This window comes from Chinchilla lanigera, unplaced genomic scaffold (genome assembly GCF_000276665.1).
Source record: "Chinchilla lanigera isolate Chin_1 unplaced genomic scaffold, ChiLan1.0 scaffold00028, whole genome shotgun sequence".
Classification (NCBI taxonomy): Eukaryota; Metazoa; Chordata; class Mammalia; order Rodentia; family Chinchillidae; genus Chinchilla; species Chinchilla lanigera.
This window is the reverse complement of record NW_004955429.1, coordinates 16,995,506-17,020,868: the sequence shown is the minus strand read 5'-3', so window position 1 is coordinate 17,020,868 and position 25,363 is coordinate 16,995,506. Positions and strand designations below refer to the sequence as shown.

At 48.9% G+C, this 25,363-nt stretch overlaps 3 long non-coding RNA genes across 15 annotated transcripts; 1 reads left to right on the top strand and 2 right to left on the bottom strand.

Moving 5' to 3' along the window:
• The first annotated feature begins 384 nt into the window (after nt 1-384).
• LOC106148776 lies at nt 385-5,325 on the top strand. Its single transcript, XR_001234466.1, has 3 exons — nt 385-557; nt 648-767; nt 1,117-5,325. It is a non-coding gene; the product is annotated as an uncharacterized LOC106148776 (long non-coding RNA).
• A 101-nt stretch (nt 5,326-5,426) lies between these two features.
• LOC102004097 lies at nt 5,427-14,655 on the bottom strand. Of its 12 annotated transcripts, none has more exons than XR_001234487.1 (3): nt 13,312-14,655; nt 8,163-10,878; nt 5,427-7,539 (listed from the first exon to the last, which is right to left on the bottom strand). It is a non-coding gene; the product is annotated as an uncharacterized LOC102004097 (long non-coding RNA). The 12 variants fall into 12 exon arrangements; XR_261341.2 differs by lacking the exon at nt 13,312-14,655 and having other exon boundaries at nt 5,427-5,595; nt 6,127-7,539; nt 8,163-12,249; XR_261344.2 differs by lacking the exon at nt 13,312-14,655 and having other exon boundaries at nt 5,427-5,545; nt 6,127-7,539; nt 8,163-12,249.
• Nucleotides 14,656-21,777: 7,122 nt separating this feature from the next.
• Nucleotides 21,778-25,352, bottom strand: LOC106148803. Of its 2 annotated transcripts, none has more exons than XR_001234491.1 (3): nt 24,343-25,352; nt 22,177-22,721; nt 21,778-21,856 (listed from the first exon to the last, which is right to left on the bottom strand). It is a non-coding gene; the product is annotated as an uncharacterized LOC106148803 (long non-coding RNA). The 2 variants fall into 2 exon arrangements; XR_001234492.1 differs by having other exon boundaries at nt 21,781-21,869.
• Between the last annotated feature and the right edge of the window lie 11 nt (nt 25,353-25,363).

Sequence of the window (25,363 nt, the reverse complement as noted above, 5' to 3'; positions counted from 1 at the left end):
GTCCACTGACCAGCAAAGGCCAGCGTGGCAGGGCGGGAAGTGCAGAGGCCGCATCTGCTGTGCTCAGCTACGACGTGGTGGCTGGGGCTGGCTCAGTCTGTGTTCTGTTGCTGTGATGAGATCCCTGAGCCTGGGCACTTCACAGAGGAGATCACTCAGCTCCCAGGTTCGGAGGTCCAAGGAGGTGGCCAGCATTACTATGGCCTGGTGAGGGCCTTCTGGTGGTATCACCACATGGCAGATGGCTCCTAGGGAGAGTGCTCTGAGAGGGAGGGATCTGAGACAGGAAGCAAGTGGACGGAATCAAGGCAACTAGGACCTGGTTTTTGAATAAATAAAACTGTCAAGCCTCTAGCAAGACTGTCAGAGAGAGGGGGAGGGAAGTCACACATTACAAACACCAGGAATGAAACAGGATGTTCTAGACCACAGATCATCAGCACAGATCCACAAACACAAATTACACAACACAGAGGAAACGGACCAGCTTCTTAAAGCATGTAAACCACCACGACTTTATGTGAAACGGATAATTCCAACCACAAGTTCTGTAACTAGTAAGGGAATTTAATTATCATTTTTTTTAAAATGGCAAAACAAGAGGTTTCTGAAAAGTCAAGGAGAATCTGTGCCATCTTACTGCTCAGCATTCCTGGACCGTGATGAAGTTCGTGGCGCCTACAGAACGGCCATGACTGGCCAAGCGGCTCAAGGTGTGGAGGCCCTGGGCTGTGATCAGCGCCAGTTGCCCTGGGCCTACAGCAAGGGTGCGTGTTCTGGTGGGAGTGTGGAGGGCAGAATGGCTACCTCAGGGCCAGGAGGCTACTTCACAAGGAAGGGAGTCTGTCCTACTTTGTTACAAGTATAACAAAATACTAGCTGGGTGTGGTGAGACACCCATGTAATTCTACCTACGTGGGAGGCTGAAGCAGGAGGATTGAAAGTTTGTGGTTAGCCTGGGCAAAAAAGTGAGTCCTGTCTCAAAATTTAAAGGGAGAAAAAGGGGAGGGTGTGGAGGTGTAGCCTAGAAAGCTCTTGCCCAGCTTGTATGAAGCTGGGTTTCTCACACAAAATGCTGGATACTTCATAAAGGAAAGTTGTTTGCTCTGTTTGCAGTCCTGGAGGCCACAAGTCCAGGGCAGAACAGCTCGTCATCTAAGCCCTGTTGAGGGCCCTGTCTGCAGCCCGTGACCTGGTGGAGCGCCGCGGTGGGTGTGCCTGTGAGGGCTGTGAGGGGGCAGTCACAGGGCAGATGGGAGGGTTGGGCTCCCTCACTCCCCTCCCACTAGGCTCCCCCAGAAATCATAAAATGCTTCCCAAGGGTGTAGCCCCCAGTGACCCCAACTCCCTCCTGTGCCCTCTTGAAGACTCTGACGCTTCCCACACCCCCACGTGGCTCAGGGCCACACAAGATCCTCTGGGGGACAAAGGAGGAGGAGGGGAGCGCCGCCTGTGAGCTGTTCAGGGATCTCCCGGCTGTGGGATCTGCCTGGAGCTGGCGTGACCTGGGAAACTGGATCACCAGGAGACTCCACCGGGGCGCTTAGCAAAAGCTGCCTGGGTGTGTGGAGACCGGGTGTGCATGGTGCTAGCTCAGGGTGGAGCCCGGACAGGCGGGCTGAGTCTGAGGGCTTCGTTGGAGGCCTGGGCACCGCCCCTCCGTGCACAGGGATGACACCCCGCTCCTCACACTGCCTGGTCCTGCATGAATCTGCCCTTCCTGAACCTACAGAGCCTGGTGCCAGCTATGCCGTGCTGAGCAGTGGTGGAGGGCTCGGAGGACAAATGGATGTGCTCTCAATGCCCCCTTTGGCGGAGAAGAGTTGAGAGCCCTGTGTAAGGTCTGCCCTGAAGGGGAGGCAGGTAACAAGCGCCCACTCTCATGCTGGTCCCAGGGCCTCTCTGTGTCTGCTGTTCTTAGCCAGGCCTTGGTGACTTCAACTCTGTACCACTCAGCAGGAGCTGGCACGCAGTGGGTGCCCAATAAGTGCTGCAGGGACAGCTCTGAAGCACACCCTGACTCCACCGCGGAGCCTTGCGCCACCCAGAATCCTCTCTGCTTGTCCCTGCCCTCATTTTCACCATCGCTTTACATAACATGGGTGGTTTCACCTTCTAAAAAAATACTAACTCAATTACTCTGTGAATATTTATCAGAACCAAAGGAATGAAAATAAGCTCCCGCAGCGCAGAAACCCAGATGTTTGGGGTTATTTTTCCAACACAGTGCTCAACTATTTTACTTATTTACTGTTTTTCTTAAGACACAAGGCAGACTGTGCTGTGATGTGGACAGAGGCCCTGTCCTTGCGTCCCCTGTCCCTCGGGAGTGTGGGCACACTGGGCGGCCACCCCGGGCGGCTGAGGCGGGACAGACCGGCAACGGGAAACAGCTGTGTGGCCCATGCTGTCTCCTCGGCCCCAAGCGGGGACGCGTGCTGCAGACGAGGGACAGGCGGCGACAGCCGGACAAGGAAGTCCCTTGCCACGGACCAGGCAGAGCGGATCCGCCTGGCTTGGCTGTGAGGTCACTCAGCAGGGTCCCACCAGCCACGCCGGGCCTCCTCCTCCCGGCCACTGGAGAGGACGCTGCCCAAGGAGTCCTCGGGTGCCACCTCGAAGCGGCCTCATAGCTCTACTGTGCTGCCCACAGCCTTCCTTGGCCTTAAAAATGCCACTCAAGGAGGAGGAGGAGCTGGCCTGGGCGTAGGGGGTCAGTGGCTTCTACCCTGAGGAGGAAGATGTGCCCTGCAGTGCCCCAGCAGATGACACATTCACGGTGGACAGGCTCATCCCAGGAAAACGACACCCCCAGAAGCTGCTGGCGGGTGATGGCTCCCCAGCTTCCGGGCAGCGCCTTGGCAGCCAGTGCTCCAGGCCTGGCACGGCTTCTCACAGCTCAGCCTGCAGCCTGGGTTCCTCTTCGTGAGCATCTGCAGTGGCCTGAGTGGCCCCCAAGGGCCCGGCCACGACCCTCACCACACACTGCTGTCCCTCGTGACTCACATGTGCCTGCTGAGGCTCTGCACCTGGGCCGCCATCTCCCACCTGTGACCCTCGCCCCCCAGCCCCTCCTCCCATGGGCCCCGCTTTGCTCTCCTCACAGCACCACGCAGCGGGGGTGGGCGGCTCTTGCTGCCTGTTCAGCGGCCGCCATCACCCCAACCCTGCTTCCGGGGCCTCCTGTCCGCAAGGCAGACATGGTGGGTGGGTGTGTGAGTCTGTGGGCGCTGCACGGGGGCTGACGGGCCTCCCTGTCCTCTCAGGTCTCCTTTCTATCGGCCGTGCTGCTGTCAGGGACACCTTGTAAAGGTGAACATCAGGTCTCGGTCCGTCACCACAGTAAGCTGTCTAATAATTCCCCTTGCTCTTGGAACAAATCCAGACACCCTCCCTGCCCCAAGACCCACGGAGGGCCCCCCGCTGCTCCCAGCCCCCAAAAGAGGTCACTGCCACGGGTCACTGATGTGACCCAGAGGACACTGCTTGGCACAGGAGGTGTTTCTGCTCTGATATCAGAAATCGGGTGCTGTTCCAGGAATTCTCTTTGAATAAAAAGAGGCCACAAACACCGATGGCCAGAGGCTGGGAAGATGTCCAGGTCCCTCCTGTCACCTCACACGGCTGTGCCCTCCCGTGACATGTGCTCCGGTAGAAACAGAACAGACCAGTGCCAGACACCAAGAGGGTGCGGCCTTTGGGCAGGGGTCACAGAAATAGAGAGCTTTCCGGGCTGGTTCCTAAAAACAGCTTCAAGTCTCAGCAGTGGCAGGGCTGGCGCCTCACCCAGCCCGTGGTTTCTGCTGCTGTCTCCACCCTTGCGATTCCATGCGGAGAACTTCTGCAGGGGGGCAGGAGTGCAGGTGACCCGAGGGCCACACTGAGGCGGAGTATGGCCTCTTCTCAGACGTACCTGGAGATCAGTATCACAGGGACCAGAATGCAGCGCCAAACACCCGCTCGATGTCAAACAAGGCGGTGACAGAAGCCATAGTCGCCACCTTTTCCCAGAGGACTCAGCAAGGTATTTCAGTTTTCAGTGAGGAAACACAGTCCACGGCTTTCTGCCCTGGCCTCTTGCCCAAGTCCTCTGGGGCTGGGGTGCCCTGTGGCCCAGCAGCCTCAGCAAGGCATGGTGAGCTCCCACGCCGGGCCATTGTCAGAGCCAGCCCGGCACCCGCGTGCATGTTTTCAGGCTACGACAGCAACTTCCTGGTGCCACTGTCCTCAGTCCCCTTCATCTCATCTCCCTGTGGAACCCAGCTCCTGTCCCCAAGCCCCTCTGCTCCACTGGTGCCGGCCTGGGCCTGGGGTCTCTGCAGTGGGGGGACTGCTGGGTCACGGTAGCATCGTGGAGAGCAAGACAGATGTGGCCTCCTTCAGGGACTGTGCAACTCCTCGGTGACATCTTGGCCCTCTCGTCCTCCTCGCCAGCACACCTCCAAGGACAGGCACTCCATCTTCCTGGATCACCCCTTTCACTTTCTGACAACTTTATCAGAGCACTCAAGCTGTCACCAGGTCGAGAGCCCTGGCGTCATCTGCTTCCTGCAGCACAATGACAGAGTGCAGGAGCCTGCGACAGTTGTCAGCCATGTCACCTGCCATTTGCTGGGGCCAGCGCCTGGCCTGTGATGGAGTCGGTCACTTCCGCTCTGCACCAGCGCAGCTATGGCTTCTGCCACCAGCCGTTCACACTCTAGCAGATAACTGCTGGCCACAGCAGGTCTGGAGCACTGCAGGAATCCGGGCTGACCAGATAAAGCCCATTATCACTGCAGCCGCAGTGTACAGGCTCACTGAGGACTTACAGGACATTTTGTCAACATGTGGGCTTGTCCCGGGAACACGGGTGTTGGGTCTGACATGAAGGACCGGAGGCTCCGGAGATAGCAGGCCTGCTTATCAGCCATGGTGCCCGAGTGAGGTCAAACATCAACACCACAGCCGTCCCAGATGAAAACAAGTCCTAGAACACCAGGGCAGGAAGATCCCCGAGCCACTGGGGATGGAGGAAATGAGACCCAGCAAGGGAACCAGAGGGGACCACAGTCTGCAGGCAAGGCTCAGGTCTCCTAGCAACAAAAGAAGGCCCTGTCCCCTTTGCAGACTGGACCAGGCATAGAAAGGCAAGGGGAGAGGTCCAGAGTCAGTGACAATCTACTTCTCTAGAACCACAGTTTATTATGCTGTTTCTGGATGGTGTCTTGAATGTATCCTTGAGATCCAGTGAAAATGGGGTAAATATATTACTTGTTGCAGGCATAATGGTGCGCACCTGTAATCCCAGCACTTTGGAGGCTGAGGCAGGAGGATTCCCATGAGTTCAAGGCTACCCTGGGCTACACGTTGAGTTCAAGGTCAACCTTGAACACACAGTGAGACCCTATCTCCAAAAACCAAAAACCAAAAAAATTAATCACTTATTGATTTAATCTCTCAATTTTATTGAGCACAGCCTCATCCATTCTTTGGCAGACTTGTTCCAAGCACAGGACCACGGGGTGAGTCATGCACATGGTTCCCTCTTCATAGGCCCTCTGCTCTAGATAAGGAGATGGGCAATAAGCAGAGAGACCATCAGGGGAACAGGTGCTGTGAAAACAAAGGAAGCTAAGGCTGTAGGAAGTCCTGAGGGAATGGGTGTGCTGTGCACAGCAGGGAGGTCATGAAAGGTATTACGGAGAGACTGACGTGCAGAATTGGAAGACACTTAGGCCATGTCTTGAGAATGTATTGGGAAGTTCTGCAGGAGTAGCAGCCATGCACAGGCCCTGGTGCAGAGAGTGCATGGCTATCCTGGAATGGCAACGAAGCTGGGGAGCAGAGGGAGAGAGGAGGAGAGGGCAGGAGGCGAGGGGACCTAGAGGGAGGCAGGGCTGATCATGCAGGGCTTGTTTGTTACTGTGGGGATTTAGGGTTGTCCTGTGCATATAGTGGATGTCGCTGCTCGAGTTTCTTGCGCAGAGGAATAACGTGGCCTGGCTGACTCTTTGAAAAGTCACTCAGGCTGCAGAGCTGAGACAGAACGGCAGGAAAGCAAAGGCAGAAAGAGGCTGATTTGTATAACGTGGTGGACTGCTTGGCCGAGGAGTCAGGGGAAACTAGCATTTGCGGCCTACTCACAGCATCAGGGCTGCTGCTTCCTGCAGTGGGGAGACAGCAAACAGAGCAGGGTGGCGTGAAGAGCGCTGGGGCTCTGGCGCAGGCTGTGGACAGGACACGCCCTGAAGGCCCGTGTGGAGGTCTGGTCACCAGCCGTGGTGCTGGACAAAGTTACGCAGCTTTCAGGAGGTGGCCTTGTGGGAGGAAGCTGCTTCTCTGAGGGCACGATCTTGAGGGGGGCACTGGCGTTATCCCAGCCCCTTCTGCTCTGTTTGTGCTTCTTGGTCACCATGAGGCCATCATCGTTGTCCCACCATGATGCTCTGGGTCACTGTGGCTCAAAGGCAATGAAGATTGCTGACCTCGGACTTGAGCTCCGAACCTCTCTCTTGCTGGGAGTTGGTCCTCTTAGGTGTCTCGTCACAATGCAAACCTGACCAACGCAGTTTGACATATCTACAAGATGCGATTAGAGACTATGTGAATGTTCAAGTTCCAAGAATTTATTACACAACACACACCTAGCTTTAATCCTCCTTGAAGTCCTCCCCCTCCTTTTGAACACACTCATCCCACCATCCTTGCTACTTTCTGAAGCGCTCTCAAAGCCCCCTTTTCTGTCTTTAGATGTGCTGTTCTGGCGGCCTTGAAGTCCTGAACTGATTCAAAACATTTTCTTTTCATGGTCATCTTGATTCTGGGGAAGAGCCAGAAGTTGCGTGGTGCCACACCCGGTGAATAAAGGGATGAGGACACAGAATCATGTTTTCACGAGCTGCCTTTTGCTTGAATGGAGCTCAGCAACAGCATTCATTGTATTTTTTATCACACCTTGTAAAGACACACAGGAAAGAAGACTCCAGAGCTGCTGCAGAAATTGGCAAGCACAACGGGATTAGTGCATTCAAGGAGAGGGGGAAGACTCTGAGGAAGATTCATAGCAATATTTCTTGCACTGTAATAACTTTTCAAAGTGTAAACACTCACCAGGTGTTTGGATTGTCCCTGTCTAGTCACTCAAGTGGAGGTTGCTGGGGGTGGAGGCCAGCGGAACACAGAGACCAGGGGTCCAGGAAGAGGCCCAGGTCAGGACGTGGTGTGGAGGCTGTCAGCTTGCAGGAGGCGCTTAGAACCTTGCAGCTGAGATGAACATCAGCCTCGTCAGGGACAGCCTGTGCGGAGGTGAGTGAAGGAGGCCTGAGGCCTGTGCCCTGCACACTGTTCAGAGGTCCAGCCCATGAGGAGACACCGGTGGAAGGACCGAGAGGGTCTGAGTGAAGAAGGAGTTCCTCTGGAGGGCAGCAGACAGTGCTTCAGGGAGGACAGGGTCGATGCTGCGTCTGAGATGACGAGATGATGGCCTCTGACAGCTTGGAGGCCAGGGTAGCCTTGAGGGAAGTCTTGGCTGGCACCACAGGTACAGAAAGTCTCATTCTGAGACCCGGAGGACAGCAACCAGAGACAGGGCTAAGGTGGTCTTTTCCTTTCCTTTCCTTTTCTGCATTCCCGGGATTCAACTTGGGGCCCCTCAGCAAGCTACATCTCCACATCCCCGCCTTCTTACTGTCCCCTCCGCCTTCCTCTTCCTCCTCTTCATCTCCCTCCTGCTCTTCTTCCTCTCCCATGGCCTTGGTTCCCCCTCTTCTTCCTCTTTTTCCTTTCCCTCCTCTTCCTCCTTCTTCCCCTCCCCCTCCTCCTTCCTTTTCCTCCTTCTTCCTCTCCCTCCTCCTTCTCTTCTTCCTCTCCCTCCTCCTTCTCTTCTTCCTCTTCCTCCTCCTTCTCTTCTTCCTCTTCCTCCTCCTTCTCTTCTTCTTCCTCTCCTCTTCCTCTTCCTCTTCTTCCATGGTCTCACTAAGTTGCCCGCCTCACACCTGTGTGTCTCCTGCCTCAGCTTCCCAAGCAGCTGGGGTCACGGCTGTGCACCACTAAGCCTGGCCAGGGTGGTTCTTTTAAGACTTTTGATGTCAAGAGGAGCAGAGAAGTGAGAAGGTAGAGGGGCCGTGGGGTCAAGAGTAAAGTCCTCTCTCCGAGTTCTGGGTACACAGGCCCTAACTCACCTCCTGTCCCCATCACAGGACCAAGGCCTGCGCCTGGACTTCAGGCCCATGGCAACAGTTCTCTTTGGTTTACTGGAGACAGGTCCTCCCCAGAGAACCCGCCAAGCCATGGCGAGACGAGCAGGAAGGAGAACAGCGGTGCCTTCTGGGACAGAATGATGGGAGAACGTGGGGGGCTCTGAGGAGCTCAGTGGAAATGGCTTTCGGGTTAAACCCTCAGGGTCGCTGGCCAGGTTACCAGTGACAGTGGAGGGAGGAGCTCGGCAGACAGAGCACAGGCTGGGCCCAGGGTGGGGACGGAGGTGGTAGCCCCTGCGTACGGGGTCAGAAGATGGCTGCTGCTGCTGATCTTCACTCCAAGTGGAGCAGGCCACCGTGTGGGAAGCAGACCATTCTGTCCATCTGCTTGCCCACTGTTTGGGGGTTGAAAGGGAAGCAAACTCAGAGGAAAGACAGGAGACTTCTTTAGGAAGGGAGGAGGGACAGGATGTGTCTCAGCCTGGGCTCCCCTACACCAGACTTGAGCCAAGGAATTGAGCACAAATAGTTTACCTCCCGCTGAGAAGGCCTTGTGGGAGCCAGACTGAGGTAAAGAGGAAGGGGCTGGGGAGGAGGGGTTGGCATGCCCGTCACCCTCTGGGCAGCAGGCTCAGCCACCCAGGAGCTCCAAATGCCAGCTTAGGGCACGGCCGGGTCCTGGCATCCTGAGCGACCCCGCCTGTGGGGAGAGGCAGTGCCAGCAGCTGGAAGAGCCCTGGGCACCGGCACAGGGCTGGCAGAGGAAGGCAGCCAGTGTGCCCCGTGGGCGGCCTGGGGATGTGGGTGCGACCCGGTGCCCAGGATTAAGCCCTCTCCTTCCTGCTGCGGACTCTTCCTGGAGGTGGTCGGCCCCACCCGGGGACAAAGACGGCCAGTCCAGCAGAGCCCAGATTCCCCAGGGTTCCTGAAGTGAATGATAGGGACAGATCTGCCCGCTGGCCAGCACTACATGGGCAGAAGCCGTCCTTCCGCAGAAGGGGCACAGGGACGGCCCAAATCCATCAGAAGCAGCTTTGCTGGAACTAGAAAAACTAAACATTTATAGTAGGTGTGAACATGTTTAATCAAAAAGATAAAATAGCAAAACCTCACCAGCATCCTGATAGCAGAGCTCTGTGGTGTTTGAGTGAACCCAGCTGGGCAACGGCTTTGGAGGGAAGCGCCCACATTCCGGGCGGGCACAGATTCCCGGTGCAGAGGGCAGCAGAATGGCCCTCTTCGCAGGAACTGTGGCTTCGTTCGGACCCATCTGGTGACTCCTGAAGAGCGGGGTCACCTCTGCGCTGTCTCTAAGGGCCGAAGCAGCTTCCCAGAAGACATTTGTGAAGAACACCGAAAGGCATGCACATTAACCACTTCTCCTTGGGGCACCAGAACATAGCCGGGGCAAACTGTGGACAAAGCAAGGGCTCAAGGGGGCTGGGGATTTAGCTCAGCGGCAAAGGCGCCTGCCTGGCAAGCGCAAGGTCGTGAGTTCGGTTCCCGGTACCGGAGAAAAACAAAACGAAAAAACAAAACAAAAAAAAAAAAACAAGGGCTCAGGAACAAAGGCTGGAAATCGACTGGGACACTTGGAGAAAATAGGGCTTTGAACTGCTGCCACATCTGCCTGAGGACCGAGGGGTCCACGGCCAGGGCTGCGGAGATTAAGGCAGAGCTGGAGACACCCGGCTTGGGCTTGGAGGCACGGAGTTTTTTTCCCATTTGGCTCCAGACAGAGAATACAATTCTGTGTCTAAACCGCTCACCGACTGTAAGAACAAAGGCCTTGTGGCTGCACATGACAAAGGACAGAATCTTCACAAAATTAATGGAGAAAGGAGAACTAAGCCAACAGCGGTTACAACAACCAGCAACAATAGACTCCAGTGAGGGGGAGGGAGATGTGACGACCGGAGTTGCAACACTCTAAGGAAAAGTGTTCACTTTGCTTTTTTTTTTTTTTTAAGTGTTTAATTTTCAACCAAAAATTATGAGTCATGCAATAAAACAAAGATGCCCCTCCCCCAAACAGGACGAACATAATGGAGATGACCCACAAGAAAGCCAAGACTTTGAACTCACTGCACAAAGTCCAAGGCAACTTCAAATCAACCCAAAGAGCTACAAAAGCCATGAGGTTGATACACCAACACATAGAGAAGATCAAGACAGAGATAGGACTCATAAGGGGGCCAAAGAGCATTCTGAGGTTGAGGTCCAATGACTGAAGTGAAAAAAGCTTTCAGGGAGAGTCAGCGCTTACATGAGCAAGCTGAAGAAAGACTCAGAAAGCCTGAAGGTGGATGCGCTGAGATTTCCCTGTCCGAGGAGATAGAAAAGTGAAAGGAAAAAAAGCAGCACCCAGAAGATGGGAGGGACAACCCAGAGACACCATCATTGTCACCAGGAGCCAGGGAAAGCAGAGAGAATGGATGACGGCCATGTGGCCAGTGTCACACCACACGTCCAAGTGTCGCAAGCAGCCCCAAGATTCTCACTGAGACACATTGTGTCACACTGCTGAAAACCAAAGCCGGACCCCTAGAAGCAGCCAGCGAGAGGTGACTCATCATAGAGATGTTGTCCTTACTGATACTGACGGCTGATGTCAGCTCAGAAACCAGGGACACCACGGGACAGAGGACGACTTCTTCATGCTCTGGTCAGGCAATGGTTCTCTGTGCAGGAGGCTACCCTTCAACAATGCAAGAGAAATGAAGACATTCCTCAGGAAACAGAAGTGGAACTTATTCTCTGCTGGGAGACTTGCCTTATGAGAAACGATAAAAGAGGTCCTTCTGGCTGAAATGAAGGGGCATGCTTTAAACAGTGACTTGAATTCATATGAAAAAGCAAAGGCTGTCGATAAGGTAATTTTCAAAAACTAAACACAGAGATGTTACGGGACCCATATTCCCAAAACAAACAGGATCGTGTGCTGTCATGGTGCACGCCTACCCATGTCTAGAGCAGTGCCAGTCACAGTAACTGAGCTGTAGAAACAGCCTAGCTGCCCGTCCACAGGTGGATGGATAAAGAACATGTGGTATATGCATGCACATGGTGGAATATGACTTGGCCATAAAGAAGGATGGAATCCTGTCATTTGTAGGAAAATGCGTGGCCTAGAAACCGTGATATTGAGTGAAATTAACCAAACTCAGAAAGCTAAACAGCACATGTTTTCTCTTATATGAGAAGCCAAATCAATAAATGAGAAAGGACGGGAAACCAGGAGTGGACTTCTCAAGATGGGTAAGGGGACATGCAGGTGGGAGAAGAAAGGAGAAAAGGGGTCAAAGGGATTGACGCTGTTTAAGATGTGTTAAGTCCATATACCAACTCCCCAAGATAAACCCTGCCATCATGTAATTTTGACCTGTACCAATAAAATACTAAAAATTAAACAATATGTGTATAATTATGTAAAATATGAATGCTATATTAAATCAGTACATTATTTTTATCTTATAAAATAATATATTTATAGTTCTATGCTTATATTTATAACAACTATAACTGTGCAATGAATATATGGTATAATAAATATATCATTATTATGTATTTATAATAATAAAGAAATGTAAGTCAGCCCTAAATCATCTATGATTTGTAACTCTTCTTTTTTTCTATGTAATTTTAAAACTAACATAAAACAATGATTATGAATATATATTGTATGTTTGTACAACATACAAACATACAATTTGTGACGATATCACAAGTGGACAGGAATGACAGAGCTACACAGAAATAATGCTTTGTATAGTATTGTAGTTAGTTGTATTAATTGAACTAATGTAATTGTTACAAATTAAGGTATTAGTTGTAATCCCTAAGCAACAACTAAGAAGATAACTGAAAAATAACACACACACAGAGTGAAATTAGACTCAGGAAGTCAAACATCACAGAGATAGAGAGAGAAAGAGAAACACATATAAAAATGATACACTAAGAAAAACCTAACAATAGAAAGCAGTAATGTAGGAGGAACTGAAGAACACAGGGCCAGGGATATAACTCAGCGGCACAAGCGCCTGCCTGGCAAGCACAAGGTCCTGAGTTCAATTCCTGGTACAAAAAAAAAAAAAAAAAAGAAGAAGAAGAACACAAAATATATAAGGCATACAGAAAAAAAATAACAAAACTGTAGGAATGGCCTTCCTCACCAGTAATTACATGAAATGTGAACAGTTCAAATTCTACAACTAAGAGACAGGCACTGAAGGAATGGATTAAACAAACAAACCATAGTCAAGCTACATCCTGTCTACAAGAGACCCACCCACTTCAGAGCCCAAAACACACGAGGCAGCAGGCGCAAGGGTGGGGAGAAGCGTCCACGCACACGGTAACTGCAGGGCTGGGAGGGACACGCTGATGGGAGACAGAATAGACTTCAAGACAGAATTTGTTGGCTGGGGGTGGTGGCGCACGGCTGTAATCCCAGCACTCGGCAGGCTGAGACAGGAGGATTGTTGAGAGTTCAAGACCTGCCTGGGCTACAAAGTGAGCTCAAGGCCAGCCTGAACTGCATAGCGAGATCCTGTCTCAAAAAGACAAAAAAAAACAAGAGACAGAATTTGTTACAAGAGACAAAAATGGACGTTACATAATGACAAAAGGTCAATTTATCAAGGAAATATGTAAATTATATGCCAATATCCATCTAAAAACAAATACTCAAAATATTTGAAGCAAACACTGTCAAAACCAAAGGGAACAATAGGGGCTGGGGATTTAGCTCAGCGGCAAAGCGCCTGCCTGGCAAGTGCAAGGTCGTGAGTTTGGTTCCCGGTACCGGAGAAAAACTAAAAAACAAACAAACAAACAAAAACCAAAGGGAATAATAGATTATTCTCCAATCATAGAGATTCAACACCTCAATGCACTGAAAAAGTAGACAAAGATGAAGTTTAAAAATCTCTGATAATCTCAAAGAAAAAGGATTTGAGAAAACTCAATACCCTTTCATATTAAAGAACACTCCACTAGGAATAGAACAGAAATTCTTCAACATGATCAAGGGCATCTACAAATAATCAGAGTTAACATCATACCTAATGATAAAAGATTGAACACTTTCTCCCTGAGGAAACAAAAAACGAGGGATGTCTGGTCTTACCATTCCTGCTGTATGAGTCAGTTTTCGGTTGCTGGGACAAATGCCTGATGTACAGCGCTCAAGGGAGGGGAGGTTTGTACTGGTTCAGCTTCAGAAGTTTTAGTTGTGGTGGAGCAAAGCCACTCACCTCATGGAGGCAGAGAGAGAGAGGAAGGACCAAAGAGGAAAGGGTCAAGCAGAGATTATCTCCTTGTCATGCTTTAGGAATCTGCGTAGCAACTCTCACATGAGTCAAGTTGGCAGGAAAATTAACCATTGCACCATCATACTGTTCAATGTTGTGCAGTGTAAATTCTGCCCAGGGCAATTCGGGGGTGGAAGGAGAGGGTAGGAGGAAGGGAGGGTGAAGGAAGGAGAGGAGAAGAGAGGTGAGAGAAGAGAAGAGAAGAAGGAGGAGGAGGAGGGAGGGAGAGAGACTGAAAGGAAGTGGGCACAGGAAAGGACCCACAGACGACAAAATATTCCCCAAAGTGATCAATAGATTCAGGGCAATCACATCAAATTCCAACTGCCTGTTTTTTCACAGATGGATAAGCTGACCCTAAAATTCATATGGAATTTCAATGGACCCCAAATGGCTAAAACAGTCTTGAAAAATAGGAGGTTGTATGATTTACACTTGTCAATTTCAAAACTTACTGAAATATTACAGCAATCAAAATAGTATGTTAGTGTCTCAGGATCGGCCCATAAACCAAAGGAGTAGAATGCAGAATGCAGACCCAAACCGTACACCTGCAGCTGACTGATTTCTAGCAGGTGTCAAGGCCCTGTAAGAGCAAAAGAATGGGTGACAGGGCAGGCTCTCAAAAAGGAATGACGTGGGATCCATATCTACAAATTAACTCAAACTGGATTGAATTCCTCAACATAAGCTCCAAAGCTGGAAAACACTTAGAACTAAAAATATTAGTAAATTTTCATGACCTTGATTTGGCAATATATGATTTTAGATATAACATCAAAGTGCAAACAATGAAAGAAAGGTAGGTTAGAAGGACTTCCTCAGAATTAAAGCTTTTGTGCACCAAGAATAGCATCAAAGAGTGAGAAAGTAACACACAACGAGAGAAAATATCTCCAGCTCATATGCTTAAGAAGGAACTGATATCTGGAATACAGAAAGAACTCCTAAAACTCAACAACAAAACTATTCAATTCAAAAATGACCTACGGATAATGGCCATTTCTCCAGAGCACACACAGAAGTGGCCAATAAGCACATGAAAAATGCTTGCGATCATCAGTCATGGGGAAATGCTGATCAGGTCAGGCGTGGTGGCGCACAACTGTAATCCCAGCACTTGGGAGGCAGAGGCAGGAGGATCTCTGAGAGCTGGAGGCTAGCCTAGGTTACATAGTGTGGTCAAGGCCAACCTGAACTGCATAGCAAGACCCTGTTGTAACAAAAAGAAAAAATGCTGATCAGAACCATGATGAGATGCCACCTTATGGCCACCATGATGGCTCTGATTTAAAATTTGAAAAATGACAACTGCTGACCAAGATCTAGTGAAACTGGATCTTTTATATGTTGCTGGTAGGACTGAGAAATGGTGTAGCTTCTTGGAAGAATAATTTGGCTATTCCTTAAAAAGTTAACCGTAGGGAGCAACCCATCCTGTCTCTTAGCTATTTCTGTTCTTCATTTCCCATTCCTATTCCCCATTCCTTTTCTCCATTACATTTTCCTACGCTTAACCTCAAAAAAAAAGTTTAGCATAGAATTCACGTATGACCCTGCAACTCTTTTTTTTTTTTTTTTTGGTGCCAGAAATTGAACTCAGGACATTGTACTTGCCAGGCAGGCACTTGTGCCACTGAGCTATATCCCCAGCCCTGACCCTGCAATTCTAAATATATGTTCAAAAGAATTGAAGAAAGGTGTGCAGAGTAAAACTTGTAGAACAATGTCATATCAGTCTTCACTATTCATAGTAGACAAATGGATAAACACGATATTGTATATACACGTAACGCAATATTGTACAGCCATAAAAAGGAATGAAGCACTGATCTATACTTCGACATGGATAAGCCTTGAAAACATACTGAAAAAAAGAAACTAGATTTTTACAAAGAGCACATTTTGTTACATTTTGTTTATAGGAAACGCCCAGGATAGGCGAATCCATACAGACAGAAAACAAGTTAGTCATCAAAGGCTGGAGTGACAGAAGAGTAGCGATTGACTATTATTGGGTGCAAGATTTCTTTTTTAAGTAATGAAGATGCTCTGGAATTACAGTGATGGTTGCACGAGGTTGTGAATGCACTAAAAGTTACTAAATTGTGTACTGGAAGTGACTATAATGGTGAATTTTATATCAGTAAAAATACACAAGGGCTAGGAGTTTAGCTCAGCGGCACAGCGCCTACCTGGCAAGTGCAAGGTCATGAGTTCGATTCCAGGTACTGGAAAAAAAAACAAAACAAAAAAATACACAGCACCTCAGTCCTGTAGAGCATCAATGCTGCGCAGGCACCGTGGCTGTGCTTCTGAGAGTCTGCCCAGCATTCTAGCTGACCAGCTAGCAGGTTCTGGGAAGACCACGTGTCCATCTTTACATATCTTCTGTGATGTAGTGGGTTTCCTGGTGCGTTCACTTGGCAGCCCCCAAAGAGGAGCTGGAGAGATTGTCGGGTACTGCAGCAGGGAAATGCGCTCTCAAGGAGCAGGAGGAGGAGCAGAAGCTGGTGGCGGGAGTGGGTCTTGGATAGGCAGAATCCCTGAGGCCCAGTGGAGTAAGGATGGGGTATAATGATACCTTGGTTCGCGAATTCCTGTGTTTGTAAGCAATTCATTTCAAAACAAAAGCACTTGGCAAAATTTTACTTCCATTCACTCTGCATCAGGTGACAAACATGACCACAGCCATCTTCCCCAAATCGTAAAACAAATTAAGTTCATCAGCCGAGGTCTTGCTATACTAACAGCACATTCTTCAAAAAAAATTCTCAAGTTGATACCTAATTGGTTAACATTATGCTTTCTAAATGATTATTATATAATCATATGAGTAAATACACTTAATTTTAAATGGAAATGAGGTTCAAACCCAGGAAAACCTTCCTAACTGAGCTATCTTGGGCAATCCTATCACTTTGGGGATGGCAGGAAAAGAGAACCGACATTCACCTACCATTTATTACAGTATACTGTAAAAATTATTTTACTTAATTACAGGTGACGGTTATTAGTCTCTTACTGTTGCATAATTCACAAATTGGACTTCACCACGAACGTGTCTGGATAGGAGAAAATTGGGTGGAGTTTCAGGAGAGTCTTTCCGTGGGTAAGGGGGCCTGATGTGATTGACATGTCTTTAAAAGGAAGACTTGGAGCCAGGCGTGGTAGTGCACACCTGTAATCCCAGCACTCGGGAGGCTGAGGCAAGAGGATAGTTGTGAGTTTGAGACCAGCCTGGGCTACAAAGTGAGCTCAAAGCCTACCTGAACTGCATAACAAGACCTTGTCTCAAAAAAAAAAAACCCAAAAAACAAACAAATAAAAGGAAGATTTGGGGAAGAGGAAAGAGATCAGGGGAGAGGGGAGGGAGGGCAAGAGAAAGGGAGCAATGGGGAATAATCAAAAAATGTTATCTGCAGGTACAGATATGCTATCTTAGTCACTTTCCTCATTGTTAAGACAAAATACCCAACACCTGCAATTGAAAGGAGGAGAGGTTTATTTGGGCTCATGATTCAGAAGTTTCAGTCCTTGCATGGCTGGCAGCATTGTGGAAGGGCCAGGCATGGAGAAAAACTTCTCAGGTCATGGCAACCAGGAAGCAGAGAGAGGAGAAGGGTAGAGGCTGGGAGAGGGACACCGCCTTTCAGGTCGTGCCCCCGTGCACCCACCTCTTCTGGCTGGGCCCCACCTCCTAAGAGCACATTTAGCTACAGCACACCCATGGCCTAATACTCTTCCAAAACCCTGCCAATGCATGCATGAGGTTTTCTTAATCTAAACCATAACATTACACCTTCAGCCCCAAAGAGACTTGTGTGCATATTTTTATGCAAAATTCATTTAGTCCATCTGCAAGAGCTACCAAAGCCCTGAAGTTTCAGCCTTTCTGAAAAGTTCAACTCCAAAGTCTTTTCTGAGACTCAAAGCAAACTCTTAGCTGTGAGTCCCTGTAAAAATCAAAAAGAAATCAAATATTTCCAACGTATAATTCCCATTCCAAAAGGAAGGAATATAGTGATAGGAAACCAATGGCACAAAAGCAAGACAAAAATCCAGCAGGACAAGCATTACTTCCTGCAGCTCCATGTCTAGCACCTGGGGCAAGCTGTGGTGAGATGTGAGCTCTAAAGGGTTTGGGCTGCCTCACTTTTATGGCATTGCCAGTTGCTGCTCTTGTGTTTTCTTTCTTGGAATGGCTTTGGTTGCTGTCTGCAGCCTTCCTTAGAGGTCCCACATTCCTGGCTTCTCCAGTTTCCTGGGGTTTTCACCATATTTTCAGCTTCATTCTCACAGCTTCATGCACTTTCCTCTTACGGGCATACTGCCTGGTCTCCCAGACCTTCTGGAATCTGAGTGGCAGCCTTCCTGACCTCAGAACTTTTGGATTCTGCATGCTTATAAAACCAGCACCATGTGATGATGCCAGGGTCTGCTGCCAGCTTGGGCAGTGGCCAGGTCCCATTGGATCATGGCTGCAGAGACCCCACATGGCCAAGCACTGTGAAACAAATCTGGAAGAAGCAATTCCCTAGGCAGCTCTCTAGGCCCTTCTCAAGTGGAGTGACCTGGTACACTCTTGAAAGCAAAGCCCTTCACTTTTGCAACTTTGAGTCTGTGAAGGGTGGGATCCGGCAGATTTCTTAGATGCCCTCCAGGCATCCTTTTTATTGTTCAGATATAAAGTACTTGGCTTTTTTTTTAAAGTCTTTTCAGCAACTAAGCTCTCCTTGGCCAAAACTTTGCAGGCATTTCCTTTCTGGGGAAATTGAAAACTTTTGCTCCAATTTTCAGTATATCTTTTTTTTTTTTTTTCCCAGTACCTGGAATCGAACTCATGACCTTGCACTTGCCAGGCAGGCACTGTGCCACTGAGCTAAATCCCCAGCCCCAATTTTCAGTATAAACATGTCTAAAAGCAGCAAGCAGTATCCAGTCTACAGACTGAACATTGGGCTGCTTTGAAATTTCCTCTTCAAGATTAGTCAGCTGCCGTTAATGTCAGGATAGTCCTCCCTCACTATATCATGGTTCACTTACTGCAGCTTCATTGTATCACAGGGTTTTTTAAAAAAATATATCTAATTCTGTATTGCAGAGTTTTTGCTACATTGTCGGATTTTGTGGTATATAGGTATTTATATAATATTTATTATTTTAATTATTTTTACCTGAAAATTTAAAATGATATAAAAAAGTTCATTCAAACATATTAAAAGAATATTAAATCAAAACAAAATACAGTATGTATTTCATCAGCAGTTGAATACTGTACTGTACAGAATGGAATTGCTGTGCACCACTACCACTTGTGCAAGTTTGCCAACGTGAGATTGTACGTGGCACACTATTGGCTGATGGAATGAAAGGCAACCAACCACAGCACTGTGTTCTGTATCCTGGGTGCTGATTGGCTCAGTGACTGTTGCATCAATCTGTTTGCTCTCCCGCACTGTGCCCATATGTTCAGCATCTCTCCTTGTCCACTTCACATCGAGTACCCATATAGAATTTTACATGTTGTTAAAATTACTTAGGCTTAAGAGTGTAGAAAGTGTTTAAGAGCACATGAAGTGTTTACAAGAGTGTGGGAAGGGTTTATAGGAGTGTGGGAAAGGTTTATAGGAGCGCAGGAAGGGTTTATAAAGCCTTAAAATATATATAAATAATAAATATAACACTGCTACTTCATGGATTTTCACATATTGTGGGGATCTCAGGAACACAACTCCCATGATAGGTGAGGGATCACTGTATTGTGCAAAACCTCAGGGCATGAGAAAAATGAAGATAAACTTCCTGCCAGAGCATAACACATATGGTCTCTAGCCCAACTGCCAATGGAGTCTTTGTTTCCAGTTGAAATCTCCTGAGTCTTGGGTTTTTACTGTCTGCATTTTTATCAGCATTCTGGTCTTCTGAGTACTGACTAGAATCTTGCATCAAGCTTGGCTTATATAAGTATTCCAGGACTTCTCTAGTTGGCATTGCCAAACCTTTCCAAGCTCCTCTTGCAAGCAAGTTCCAAAGGCTTCAAAACCGCATGGTCAAGCAGTCACAGCAATGACCTCATTTCTCAAGTACCAAACTCTGTCTTGGTCTTAAGTCACTTTCCTCATGGCTGGGACAAAATAACCAATACTTACAACTTAGAGGAGGAGAGGCACTTTGTCTCACATTTCAGAAGGTTTGGTCTTTCCATGGTCAGCATCATGGTGAAAGGGCCTGACACGGAGAAAAGCTGCTCACATCCGAGCAGCCAGGAAGCAAAGAGTGAAGGGAGGAGTCAGGAAGGGAGAAAAGCCCTATTAAGTCATGCCTCCTGCAACCCACCTCTTCCAGCCACTCACGCCTCCTAACAGCACATCTAGCTCCTCCAAAAGCCTTGCCTCTGAGTGCGTGAGGCTGGGGGCAGGGGCGATCCATTTAATATATGCTAAAATGAAACCTGCTATTCTGTATAACTAACATGCACTATTATAAAGAACTTAAAATTAAAAAGATGCCAACTTCTCTGCTGTCTTAGTACCCACACCATGCCCTCCTCTGTCGGAACTGGCATCTCCTGAATTGCCTTTGCACCAACAGAGGGACCCAGCTCAATGCAAAACCTCCTGCAAGTGCTGTGTGCCAAGATGCAGCATGGTTATGAGTCTGGGGAGCATCAGGCCCACTGAATAGGAAAAGACCAACCCAGAAAACTGAAGCGAATAGGAGGACACTGTAGGCGGGAGACCAGGGGCCCAGCCTTGTGCCTGCTTCATTTTCAGGAGGAAAAGAGCGGCCCAGGAATGGCCAGTCCATCCACACAGGCCATTAGAAGGGATCCATGACTTGAGTTAGGCTGAGCACAGTGAATCCTGGAACTTTGGTCAGAACCCCAGGAAAGAGGTGAATGGCTAGGCTGACTGTCCACTTGGTGCTGTTGCAGCCATCTTGTCACCCTGAGGGGAACAGTTGGCCGAGAATGAGTCAACAGCAGGGTGAGCAGAGCCAAGGGGAGGAGCAAGGCACACTCCTGACTCCCAGATGCAGCCACACCTACAGTTAGCTCCCCATTCATATTTTTCCTAAGCCAGTTTGAGTGGTTTTTTTGTTGTTAATGCAAAACCCTGGTTAATATCATCTGTTTATCTCCCACGGCTGCTCTCTGCTTCAGTTTTTAATTGAAGAATGTGCCCTTTGTCTATGTGATGATGGAGAACTCGCCCAGCTCGGCCCGGACCGTTCCCTCCTTTTCACACTGACCCATACGAACCTCCCGGCCACCTGCTCATGGATGCCCAGGGTTTGGACAGCCACCATCGAGGCGTTAGTTCTCTGCTAGAAAACTTCCTCTGAAGTCAGAAATGCTGCGCTCATTACCCACATGCCTTCAAAGGAATCACGACAGAATCCTTGAAGAATGCAGGGCCGGGGGCTGCAGGCATCTCCTCACGGTGGGACACTGAGGCCCTGTCTTACGATCACACAGTCCTCCATGGTGGGCCCGGGATTCGACCCCATGGCTTTCCTTGAGCCATAACCTGTCCCGATCACACATCAGTAACGGTAACCAGCAGCCGCTCTGCCAGGGAACGCTCTGCCAGGGAACACTTTGAGGCCTGCTTCCCAGTCACCAGCCTTCCCACTTTCACATCTTCAACCCAAGAGCCACTCTAATGAGCAACCTACAGCCTGAGAAGAGGCCAAGGGGCCTGTGTGGCTCACTCTTTCCAATGTAGGCGCAGAGGTCACCGGGAGGAAGTGCATTTATCTCACCCTACGCTTACCTGGTTACCTCTTTCAGTACTGTAAGCTGCAGAATCATTTGTCTGGTACAGTAGGACCCAGATCAGTTCGTGCTTTATTTCCCGGCTATCTCTGCCAACAGCCATTTGCTGGTCTCCTGAGGGAGGCATCGCTGGTGAGAACGGAGCCTGGGGTTTGGGAATGCAGCGCTCCTGGTCCAGGGCGCATGAACCAGGTGCATATTTGGATCACCTCCCTCCAGACATCACTTCCAGGGCGGGGGGCTGCCAAAAGTGATATTTCCCAAGGTGTTTTCCAGTAGGCGGTTTTTAGAAATCAAAAAGAAAGGAAAGAAAAAGAGGAGAGCGAGAGAGACAGAGAGAGAGAAGGGAGGGAGGGAGGGGGAGGAAGGAGAGAGGGAGGAAAGGAAAGGGGAGGGAGACCCCCCCCCCAGTCCTGTCATTTGGAGGCTGCTAGGCAGATGCACCTGGATAGCAATTGGCACCTTTACTACAGGTCCTGGAAAGTTGTCTCTCCTCACGTACCGAGCCGCTGAGCAGGGACAGCACCGGCGGCTCCTAAGCTGACCGAACACAGAAGGGGACATTATCCTGCAGAGGTGTTCTGCAAAACAAACCTTGAGAAAAGTTAGATTCAGAGACCCATGGGATCCTTGCCAGCTCTGAGAAGTGAAACGAACAGTCTGCCTTAGACTCTGCGAGCAGCATCCAGGCACATAAACAATAGCAAGAGAATAGCAGTCAGCGCGGCTCGTGGCGTTCAGCTGTGATTTAGAGAATGACAGCCCAGGGAACGGGCCAAACAGCACGGCCAGACGGAAGCGGCAGGCAGGCAAGCCACCCGCGGTGACACTGCTTGGAAGCTCAAGGACATACAGGTTATCCCCGCTGTGCCACCGAATCCTGGGTGAGGCATCAACTCACCATCTCTTGGCTCCAGGAAAGTGCCTTGGAGACTCTGCTGCAAAATCAGAAAGGCTTTGAACTTCTTGCAAGAGATCCAGACCCAGAAAAACAAATGCCTGTGGCAGGTCTGCTGCCTGCAGGGAGGCAAAAGCAAAGACCAGCAAGCATCTCTGGAGTCAGCTTGAGAAGAGATGAACATCTGAGCAACCTCTGTTACTGATCGTGAAGGTGCACGTGATAAGATGGGCATCTCGTCAGGGAGCTTTCTCTGCTGCCCGATGCTAGTGAGCATAAAAGGTGCCGGAGAAAGGGAATCATGACTTCTTTCTTGGCAGAAGTCCTCCAAGTTTATTTTCACGCAAAATGGAATTTTCCTGTTACGGGAGATTCAGGAAACAGCAAAGTGGGGTCAGAAGGTGGCTGCGGAATGACCTTTCCTCAGGAATGTGCGGCTGGGTGGGGCTGGCGCAGGTGCATGGTCAGCACCCAGGGCCAAATTCTGCAGTGGCCACAGGTCCCCTCTGGGGAGTAACCTCCACTTTATGAGCTCAGGCTTTTTTAATCTAAAAAAAAGAAAAGAAAAAAAAACATTGGGTGAGGTTTGGGGGTGTGGCTCAGAGACAGAATGTGCTCAGCACAAGAGAGGTCCTGGGTTCAACCTTAGGTATTGGGGGGGGGACGGGGAGGGGGTCTCCAACTTTAAATCAACACAGAGGCACTAGCGTGAATGGAGACCCAGAGTTGAGGGACTTGATTTGAATTCTGACTCTGCCGTTGGTACAGCAAGCCACTTCCGCTCTCTACCAGCCTTGGTTTCTTCATCTGCGCCCACCTTGGAGAATGTTGTGGTCCTGAAACAAGCCATGTGTCACATCAGCCCACGGTAGACAGCAGTAATTGGGAGCTGTTTCTACGGGGGCTGTCGTGTACTCTGAGATGAGGGCCTGGACAAGCTGACATTGCCCAGTTCCTCCCGCTGTGATCCACCTCTCTGGGGTCCTGAGGCTGGACTCTTCCAGTCGCTCATCAGTGGTGGGTTTCCCACCGCTAAAGCCACATCCACGGGGACCTCGGGGCTGCCCAAATCCCTTTCACGCAGCAGAGTCCTCGGCCCATGCAATTGTTCCAAAGTAGGAGAGAGGAAGTAAAGACAGGTAGAAAGGAGACAGGGGAAATCATGATTTTAAAAAGCTGTACTTGGGCTGGGGATTTAGCTCAGCGACAAAGCGCCTGCCTGGCAAGCGCAAGGTCGTGAGTTTGGTTCCTGGTACCGGAGAAAAACCAAAAAATAAATAAATAAATAAATAAATAAATAAAAAGCTGTACTTGTAAGAAGACGGCCACTTCCGGGACCTGGTGGAAGTTCCCCTAGGTGCTCCACATCAGCATTTTGCATTAAAATAAGCATCTCCCCTCGAAGATCTGTCCTCCCACCCCACCCACCCACACATTCCTTAAGGGTTCTGTAAGTCCATAAATTAGTTTAGTTCAGGAAGTAAACAGCACAAACCTGATCTTAAGATAAAGGGAAGAGTTGAAAGAATTCCAAGAATGCTTAAATTATCCATCTAAAAACTAGGGGCCCATACTGTCAAATGGGCCATTACCCTGCTGGGGGGGTGGGCGTTCTTTTCCGAAGGTTTCCACCCTCAAGAGAAACATAAATGTTCCCAGCTCCAGAAGAAAGCTCGCCTCTCTCTTGAGGGCTACACTCTACTTCCTTGAGTGTGTACTTTTGAAATTCTTCCTAATAAATCCCTTTTGGGCTCTTACTGACTGGGCCTGAAAATTCTTTTTCCACAAAGGGAGACAGCAAGCTTACTCAGTAGGAGGTGTAGGGTGGTAGCACCCTGCTTTTTGCTTTGGGAACCTGCAGGGACCCTGTCAGGGACACGTTCTCTTGGTGAGCCAGCAGCAGGAGGTAAAGAGCCACCAGGACTAGGACTCGGTAAGTCTCCTTGAAGGCTTTTCCATATTTTGTTTCCCGTTTCCCCTTGTCTCTGAAACATAGCTCTCTTTCCCTCCCTCCCTACCTCTCTCTGCCTCTCGCCCTCTGCAGCCTTACGGTTTTTCCCTTCTCAGCAATTAGAGGCTCCCAAATCCCTAGAAAATGGGTGCTTACACATAAAACGCCATACAGTTCGGAATAATGTGTCTCTATATGTTGGCTTGAAGTACACATACCTCATGTTATCCTCCAAGAGTCCTGTTGAAGCTGGGTTGTGGGGTGAGTGGATATCCATGATATAGCCCATGTGCCTTCTGTCCACCTAGCTTAACAGTGAGCTCATTTAAATTAGTTCCAAGAGAAGGGCAAGGATGTCTTTAAGGTGGGTAACCTGTTTTGCCCAGGTTGTTAGCCAACTAAAATAACACTTTTTTCTTAACACAATTGGTTTTGTAAATTCAATGCCCATTGTTTTCTGTATTCAATGAGTTTTTCCTTGGTCAAGGAGAATATAATACACATGGCTTCACTATGCTGTTTTGGTTTTCATGAGTAATCTGAGGTAGTTGTTAAAATGAGTAAATAAATAAATATAAATGAAGTTAGTGGTTATAAATATAACAACATCTGAGTCATCTGTTGCTAAATTCCAATATTCTTGACTTCTTAAAAGATAATGTATTTGGGTCTGTTAAATGTTTTCGTCTATTATTAATATATATAAAGATTAAGATTGTTTTCTTAAGTTTACTAAGACAAGCTAATACTGAAGTTAACATTCTAATATATAATTCTATGTTTACACAATATTAAAATTTCCCCTAAGTGAGGGGCCAGTGGGCCCGAGGAACTACGGCGCAAAACTCCCTGCAGTGGCTCACACAGCAGCTGCCCGACAGTTTGCCTCAGCTTCCTCAGAAGACAAGAGGCTGCTCAAGTTTCCCCCATGGTCTTATTGTGCCTCACTCCAACAAATGTTATTAAAACTTATTATTATATATTATTAAGTTGGCTGTAATTAAAAAGATAAAGCTTTCCATGTCTAAAACAGTAAAGTTTTCTTAAGATGTTCAAGTGCTCTAGGGCAGGGGATGTGGCTCAGTGGTAGAGCTCTTGCCTTGCGTGCACAAGGCCCTGGGTTTGATCCCCAGCACCACAAAAAAAAAAAAAAAAAAATGCTCTTAAAATATAAAAACTAGATTAAGGGACAAAGGTTTTATATTTTATCAAGATAACTTCTTGTGTTTTCCACTGTTA